Here is an 8,181-nt window from a genome sequence, read left to right as displayed (position 1 = left end):
TTTTGTGGGTCTGGACACTACAAATACTATGTGGACAAAATTAACATAAGACAAAATCATATTTTCATCTATTATTTAATTTCATATTTATAGATTCTCTAATTAAAGGAAAAAAATATTGGTGTTTGTCCTTGCTGAATCACAAGACATTCACACCTAAAAGTATGCATCCAATTCCTTGAAGGATCACGTGGAACAAATATAAAAGTGGGGAGTTTGGGCTTTTCAATCATGTGTGTGAGCATAAGGAAGACTGTGAGAGAAAAGGCAACTCCCTTGATGATGACCAAACGTACGAACCTGATTTTGTTGGTGCCCTAATTAAATGGGTTTTGGGAATATGACAGTGTCACCGTCCACGCGTTTGCAGATGACAATGTCTATGCCGAAGCCACAGAGAAAAGGAAGGGAGATGTCGACATCGATGATGTGGAAGCTTTGGCAAATGGAGTGGAAAAGAAGTGTTGCACATATGGGGATGAGGAAGAAAGCAGGGGTTTGGGGGTTTCTGAAAAAATTGAAAGGATTTGATTTGATCGCAAGCAATAGGTGTGGTAGTAAGGGTAGGGGACGAAGGATTGGCCGTGTGATAGGAGGGCAACGAACAAATTTCCAAGGCAACGAAAAATGATTTAAATTTTTTATTTTGTTCGCTAAATGTTTCATAAGTCTTACTAAAGTGAATGCAAGCAAAAGAAACAAATATATAAAAAGGATAATTACCATTTTAGTCATCCTTGAAATTGTAAGGTGTTGTCGCATTAGTCCATGAAAGTAAGAAAATTCAAAATAAATTCAAGTGTTGTCAAATAAGTTCCTAAACTTAAAATTATTTTAGTCCTTAAAAGTATGTTAATAATATCACTTAAGTCACATGACTTTTTAAATTTTGGACTAAATTAAGTGTCAAATTACACTTTTAGGTAATTATTTTGAATTTGATCACTTTCATGTATTAAAGTAAAAATTATTTCACTTTAGTCTTTGAATATTTTATTTTAATCCTTGCTATTGTAGATACTAGAAGAAAAAAATTCAAAATATAATATTTTAAATTTTCATTTTGATCCTTAAAAGTTTCATTTTACTATTATTTTTAAACTATTGTTTTGGTTCTGAAAGTTTCATGACAGTCCCTTGCTAACATAGATGTGTGTGGCAGGCCACTAGGAACAGAAGATGGCATTTAATGTTTTCACCTCATCATCCTCTAATGGTGCCAGTAACATTCATTCACATTTGGAGTAACCTGGCCAACAAAATGCATATTTGGGGACTTTTTTACAATTTTTATTCATTTGGAGACTAACTTACCACGCATGCATTACATATTTATGGACGCATTTGGTTATTCACTCTAAAAAATTTATCTAGCCAACTTCCATAATCAACCCTCTAAAGAGACACAAGATTTTAAAAAAATTGTGTAAATGGTTACTTACTTTAGTTCCTAAATTTGTAAGACGTCATATTAGTATTTGAATTTGTAAGACGTCGCCAAGTTAGTCCTTGAATTGAATGGTTACTTACTTTAGTTCCTTGTTATGTTCTTTCACCAAAAATGAATGTCTTGTGGAGATCACAATAAATCAATTACTGACCTCGAATGATTTTACTGAATTGATGCTTTTGGCTGGTTAGGGATCATATAGAGCAACATCCAACTGGTCCAGCAGTTATCACCAATAGTCAATTCAAAATATTAAGCACAATCCATAGCACTATGCAATACCAACCAGAAACATGGCCTTTACATAGCAAACTTCCTTTGGTTTCTATCATCAAATCTTATCTAATTTATTCATACTCTTATGTATAGCTCAAAACAATAATTCACCCCCACACTTCACATCATAAATCAAATAACAAACATGATAATCTCCAGCATGCAACAACATTCAAATTACAGATTCATCATCAGTTGTCCAACTCAAAAATTTGATCTTGCCCCAAACTATGAACTTTAGTCCATCTTACTTCAACACCAAGGCAACCATAATAGGGTCGTGCCATTGATCACAAGCGACATATTAGCATCTTACTTAAACTATAAGAATATGTTTAGTGTGACACCCTCTATCTCGACATACATATAGAGAAAGGAAACATAGAATGACAGGAATAATTTAATTAGATTTACGTCACAACTCAATATAAAACTTCTCAATGGAGTAAAATGTACACATTCACCAATTAACCAAGTTAAAACTTATCAGTATGAGTATCAACACATGTTCCGGCTCCAAACAAAGACCATACCAGTATTACAACTGAAACTCCAATGAGAAACATAGAACTAAATCATATGCTCAACTACATATCTCAAACTAGCATATGATAAAAATAACATAAAATCCTAAACCCCGATGTCACCCTATCAGAGCACGGTGTCTCAGCGCTCTCTAGCATGAGGTTCTCCATAGTCATCTACCTAACCATCTGCTCCCACAAACACAAGGTTCGAGATCTTCACATGATCCAAACACAAACAACACACAGGAAGTGAGTTATCACATTCCTCAACGAATAGAGATAAACGGAAGCATACAGGTATGCTATAAATATAATAATAATATAATTATAATAACAATATAGGTATAACAAGCCTCAATTTTGGCACAATTCGCATCATTTCAACACTCAACACGTAACATCACTTGTCCTAGAATTTAATCATAAATCAAATTTCATACCTTCACGATTAATCACATATTCAAGAAAACACATCTCAAATACAATATTGTATCTCACACTTACATAATTCATTAACACCATCACATAACAAGTCACAATGATTATTACATAGGCGTTATGCATCAGATACACTAAGACTCAATCTTATATGCAATGAGATACCATGTCAGTGAAAACCTCATCGGGCACCTAAGAGTACATGACAAGACAGACCACACACTAGTAAGTCAGGTCACTCTCGCCAGGTAAAATCATAAGGAGAACAGTTAAGGTCACGATGTTTTGCGAGAATGTTCTAACCATGTGAGATCGACACGGACTTAAAGGAGCACTCAAACCGGGTGTATTTACTCCCAAGGCCTAGACTCCGAAGAGTTCGTTAGGGTCTCTCTCTCCTGATTTAGGTCCAACCCAAAAAACATTTTAACACGTAGAATCTATCTATGAACTATACAAAACACACGACTCCTCAATTGTTCTCAAAATAATTCTAACTCGTCATGCCTCAAAGTCGTTAAACTCGTCGAGTTCCCATAATGAATCTCATCATAATATTCGTCGCACATAAACTCGTCATCCTTAAAGGATCCACGGTCATGTGATTGTATGGTTCATAGCTCACAACTCAATGCACACAACTTCTCAATACACATGTATCTCACAATTTAACCCATATTCAACTTGCCACTTACACACAATCTCATGATCCCAAAATAATATGTTATCACGCCTCATGAACTATGCAATGCACACAACTACTCAATTGTTTTGAAAATCATTTTAACTCGTTATGCCTCAAAGTGATTGTACTCGTCAGGTTCCCACAGTGGAGCCCATCATAAAACTCTTCGCCCTTAAAGGGTCTTACAGTTGTGTGATTGTAAAGTTCATAGCTCACAACTCAATATGTATAATATCTCAATACACATGTATCTTACAATTCACTAATACTCAATTTATCTCGTACACTCAATCTCAATCATAATGTTATAATCCCAAAGCAACATGTTATCACACCTCATGAATCATATACACATCACATAGTATTAATATTTACATGACACAAAACATGTATATATTAAATCGAACTATATTATTTTCAATTAAAAAGAGGTAATAAATAATTAAACTAAAAATACATTAAAAATATTTATTGTTGAATCTTAATATATTAATTCCCTTCAATTTAATTTTATTATTTGAACTATTAATTCCTAATTTATTTTAACAATTCATATACATATATGTGTGTTATAATCATCAACACGTAATAAGCTTATGAGACCAAAACATGACAACAAATATTGTCAACAATCTAATTCTCATGCTAATCTAGTAAATCTTATCCAAAACACAAACAAATTATACAAAAATGTTTCTGAGAACATGGGGAATAAAACCCTTCAAACAACTTCATATAATCATATGAAAATCAAATGAATCAAAATCATAGGTTCAAAAACATGAAAACACCAAGAGCACTCAATTTTATCAATCAATTCACATTATGGCATCAATTGGTCTATCAAACACAACAATCTCATGATTATAATCATAAAGGCAGAATTACAATATAGTAAACATCCCAAAATATACCACAAGTTGCTCCTCTAAGGATCCCTACACGTGTTTATTCTAACTCTGATTGCGATAAATTCATTATTTACCTCTAAGCGGTCTCACATGTGCAGTCTGATAGTGATAATGGCATCTCTAGTGGTTCCCTAAGATTCTTCAAGCTTTTTCTCTGGTCACTCTACTAGGGTTTTCAAACGTTAGAGGACAGGAGAGAGATTAGAGCCTTAATTTCACTGTCTCTATGAGAGGGGCATATCTCTCTCTATTTATTTCATAAATCCCGAGTGTGAGATTGTGCAAAAATGAATTTAGAAGGTGGTGTCAAAATTCCAAGACGATCCAACGATTAGTGAATCCATGATCCTAGTTTACTGTGACAGGTTTGTGTGTATGCGGGAAAAAAAAAAGAGTTCTGAGAGAAAAAGAAAGGAGAACAAATTTGGGAGGAAGAGAGAGGATATAGAAATGTATCGTAAATATAAAAACTGACCTAATATATCTCTATTTATAGTTAGGGTAATCTGAGCCTATTATTTGCTCTATTATTTTATTATTTTATAAAAGGAAACTCTATTTTACTCTTTCATTAAATAAATAACCAATTAAAATATCTCTTTATTTTCTAAAGCATCACTTTACTCTATTTATTTTCTAATATTATGAAACCCTTATTTTAATTAATAAAAACTCTTTTCTCTCATTTATTTAATTTCTAAAATCTCTATTAATTTTTAAATAAAATACTTTTTATTTATTTAAAAAAATGGAGTGTTACATTTGGGACTCAACATGTCCCAAACATATTCATATTATCAATTAAACAACAGCCACGAGCAAGTAGAAAAAGGTGAAAGTAACATTCTAAACACGTGTTCTTCAAGCAACTCAAAATTGATAGGATTGGAGAAGTCCTAACCTTCTCCTTAAGCCAACTAAGAGTTAAGATCCAAAACAGATTCATATCTCAATAAATCAGACTTGAAATAAACATTTGAGATATGAATTATCTTATCTTTATGTAATAGTTGTAACGTGTAACTAAAACGAGTTACACCCAAGCCCACAAATCCAAGTATCACATTTAGGTTCTCATTTCATGTTAGATCCTTTTTGTCTCCCTAGAGTGTCATCCCTGTTAAGATATGTCAAATATTCTATTAGCTAATATTAGGCAATCAAATATTATGTTAGTTGTAATTTAGGCTTTATTGCAGCTGAGGTAATTTGTGCAGCTGTCATTCCTTTAATAGATGAGGAATTATAGGTTCCTTGTATATATATATACAATACTATTCTATGAATAAAATACATCATACTTATTCTTTAAACCTTTCTATATGGTAGCAGAGCCGAACACCAACATCCTCTCCAATATAGGAATCGGTGCTTCTTTATTTCTTTGAATATTTCTGATGGCTCCTTCTGATAAAAATCAATCAGTTTATGCAACTGTTTGTGCCGAAACAAACCGCCAAGAGGCTATGCTTGATAGTGAGTCTACTATGGGGACTACCTTTGCTGTTAAGAAGTATTCTAAGAAAGGAATCCGCAAGTGTACCCACTGTTATGGGGATAATCATGTCTTGGAGACATGTTTTAAACTCCATGGCTATCCGGATTGGCATCCAAAAGGCAAAACTACTCCAAATACCAAGGTAGACGCTACTTCCAAGAGCCATATTTCTACTGCTGCTGGATTTGTGACCAAGTCAAGTATATCTAACTCTGCTCTTAATCTTTCTGTTGTTACTAGGGGTAGTGAGTGGATAACTTATTCAAGTGCTACTGATCATATGACTTGTGATACTCATAAATTTACTAGCTTTTCCCATAATTGTTCTAAAAATTTTATTATTAATGCCAATAGGGTCTCATCACCTATTGAAGGTGTAGGTACTATATACCTCTCACCCTCCTTATTGATTCCTGATGTTTTATTTGTTCCTACATTAAACTGTAATCTTCTCTCTGTTAGCAAATTAACCAAATCACATTCTTGTGTTGCCTCGTTTTATCCAACCCATTGTCTTTTTCAGACCATCCATTCCAAGGAGAAGATGGGCAGTGGTAGAGAGAGTGAAGGACTGTATTATGTGGAAAATGTCTCACAACAAACCCATAAAGGAGCTTTGGCTTGTTTTGCGAATCAACACATACAAGATAAAAACAAAAAGGAAATATGGCTATGGCATAGACGATTGGGACATCCTTTTTTTGGTTATCTAAAAAAATTGTTTCCATCGCTATTTCATAAATGCAACATTTCTTATTTTCTTTGTGAAACTTGTGTAAAGGAAAAAAGTCATCGTGTTGTGTTTCCTTTAAGCAATAAAAAAACTGATTTTCCTTTTTCATTAATTCACACAGATGTTTGGGGCCCTGCCCCACAATCTACGCATAATGGGAAAAAATGGTTTGTTAGTTTTGTTGATGATTATATTCGAGTAACCTGGGTGTATTTGCTTAAACATAAAAGTGATGTGTGTGATGTGTTTCGTTCCTTTCATCAAATGATAGCTACATAATTTAACACATATATTAAGGTCATTAGATTAGACAATGGAGGGGAATATTTTAAGGCTGAATTAATAGAGTTCATGAACTCTAATGGAATCTTGCATTAAACCACATGTCCTTATTCACCACAACAAAATGGAGTGGCTGAAAGGAAAAATAGACAAATATTAGAGGTGACAAGATCAGTTTTGATAGATGGTAATGTCTCATCTCATTTATGGAGTGAGGCTATGAGATCTGCAATTTATTTGATTAATCGAACCCCTTCTAGTGTGCTTAACTTTAGAAGGCCTCTAGATGTGTTGTCTGATCATTGTATCCTTCCTTCCATGGTTTATTTACCACCTCATGTTTTTGGATGTGTTATATTTGTTCACTTACACCCATATCAATGTACAAAGCTTGAAGAACGAGCTATCAAATGTATTTTTGTTGGGTATGGATCAATTCAAAAAGGTTATCGTGCTTACCATCCATCATCAAAGAAATTTTATATCTCTATGGATGTGACATTTAATGAGCATAATTTTTTTTTATGTTGATTCTACACTTCAGGGAGGAAATGAAAGTGAAGTGCATAATCATGATATTTGTATGTTTGATATCTCAGATATAAACTTATATCGTGAAAATAAATTATCGTGTGAGGATCATTCTGCAGGAAGTGAGCCAATCCCAAAGATGGACAATTCTTTTTTGGATAATACAGTGTCTTCTGATCATAACCAATTGGCTCAATCTTCTCCACAGGTTCGGCTTGACTCTTCAGAGGTACCTTCTGATCCTATCTCTGATAATACTAATGTAGACGAAATTGATCATGAAATTGTTTCTCTTGATCCTACCCTTGATAATACTAATTTAGATGAAACCGATCATGAAATTGATCCTTGTCTGTGTGAGACCACCAGCACACCAAACACTAAGTCTACTATTGTCCAATATAATCTTCCACCCCGCTCTAATCATGGTCAACCTCCAGCTAAATATGAACCAAACCTCCAAGCCAAAGTTAAATATCTCATTAGTAAATATGTGTCATATCACAAGTTATCCCAGTCATATGCATCATTTGTATCTCAATTATCTTCAATTTCTATTCCTAGTAATATACAGGAAGCTTTGGCAGATCCTAGATGGACCAAATGATGAGATGACACTTTAGGAAAAAAACAACACTTGGGATCTTGTGTCCTTACCACGAGGGAAGAAAACTATGGGCTGCAAAGGGGTATTTAAAATCAAACACAAAGCTGATGGAACTATTGAGAGGTATAAAGCACGACTTGTGGCTAAAGGTTACACTCAATCTTGTGGTGTAGATTACCAAGAGACATTCACACCCGTAGCCAAGCTCAACACTATAAGAATACTTTTGTCGCTAGCAGCAAA

Source organism: Glycine max, chromosome 1 (genome assembly GCF_000004515.6).
Source record: "Glycine max cultivar Williams 82 chromosome 1, Glycine_max_v4.0, whole genome shotgun sequence".
Classification (NCBI taxonomy): Eukaryota; Viridiplantae; Streptophyta; class Magnoliopsida; order Fabales; family Fabaceae; genus Glycine; species Glycine max.
Note: the sequence above shows the minus strand (reverse complement) of the source record.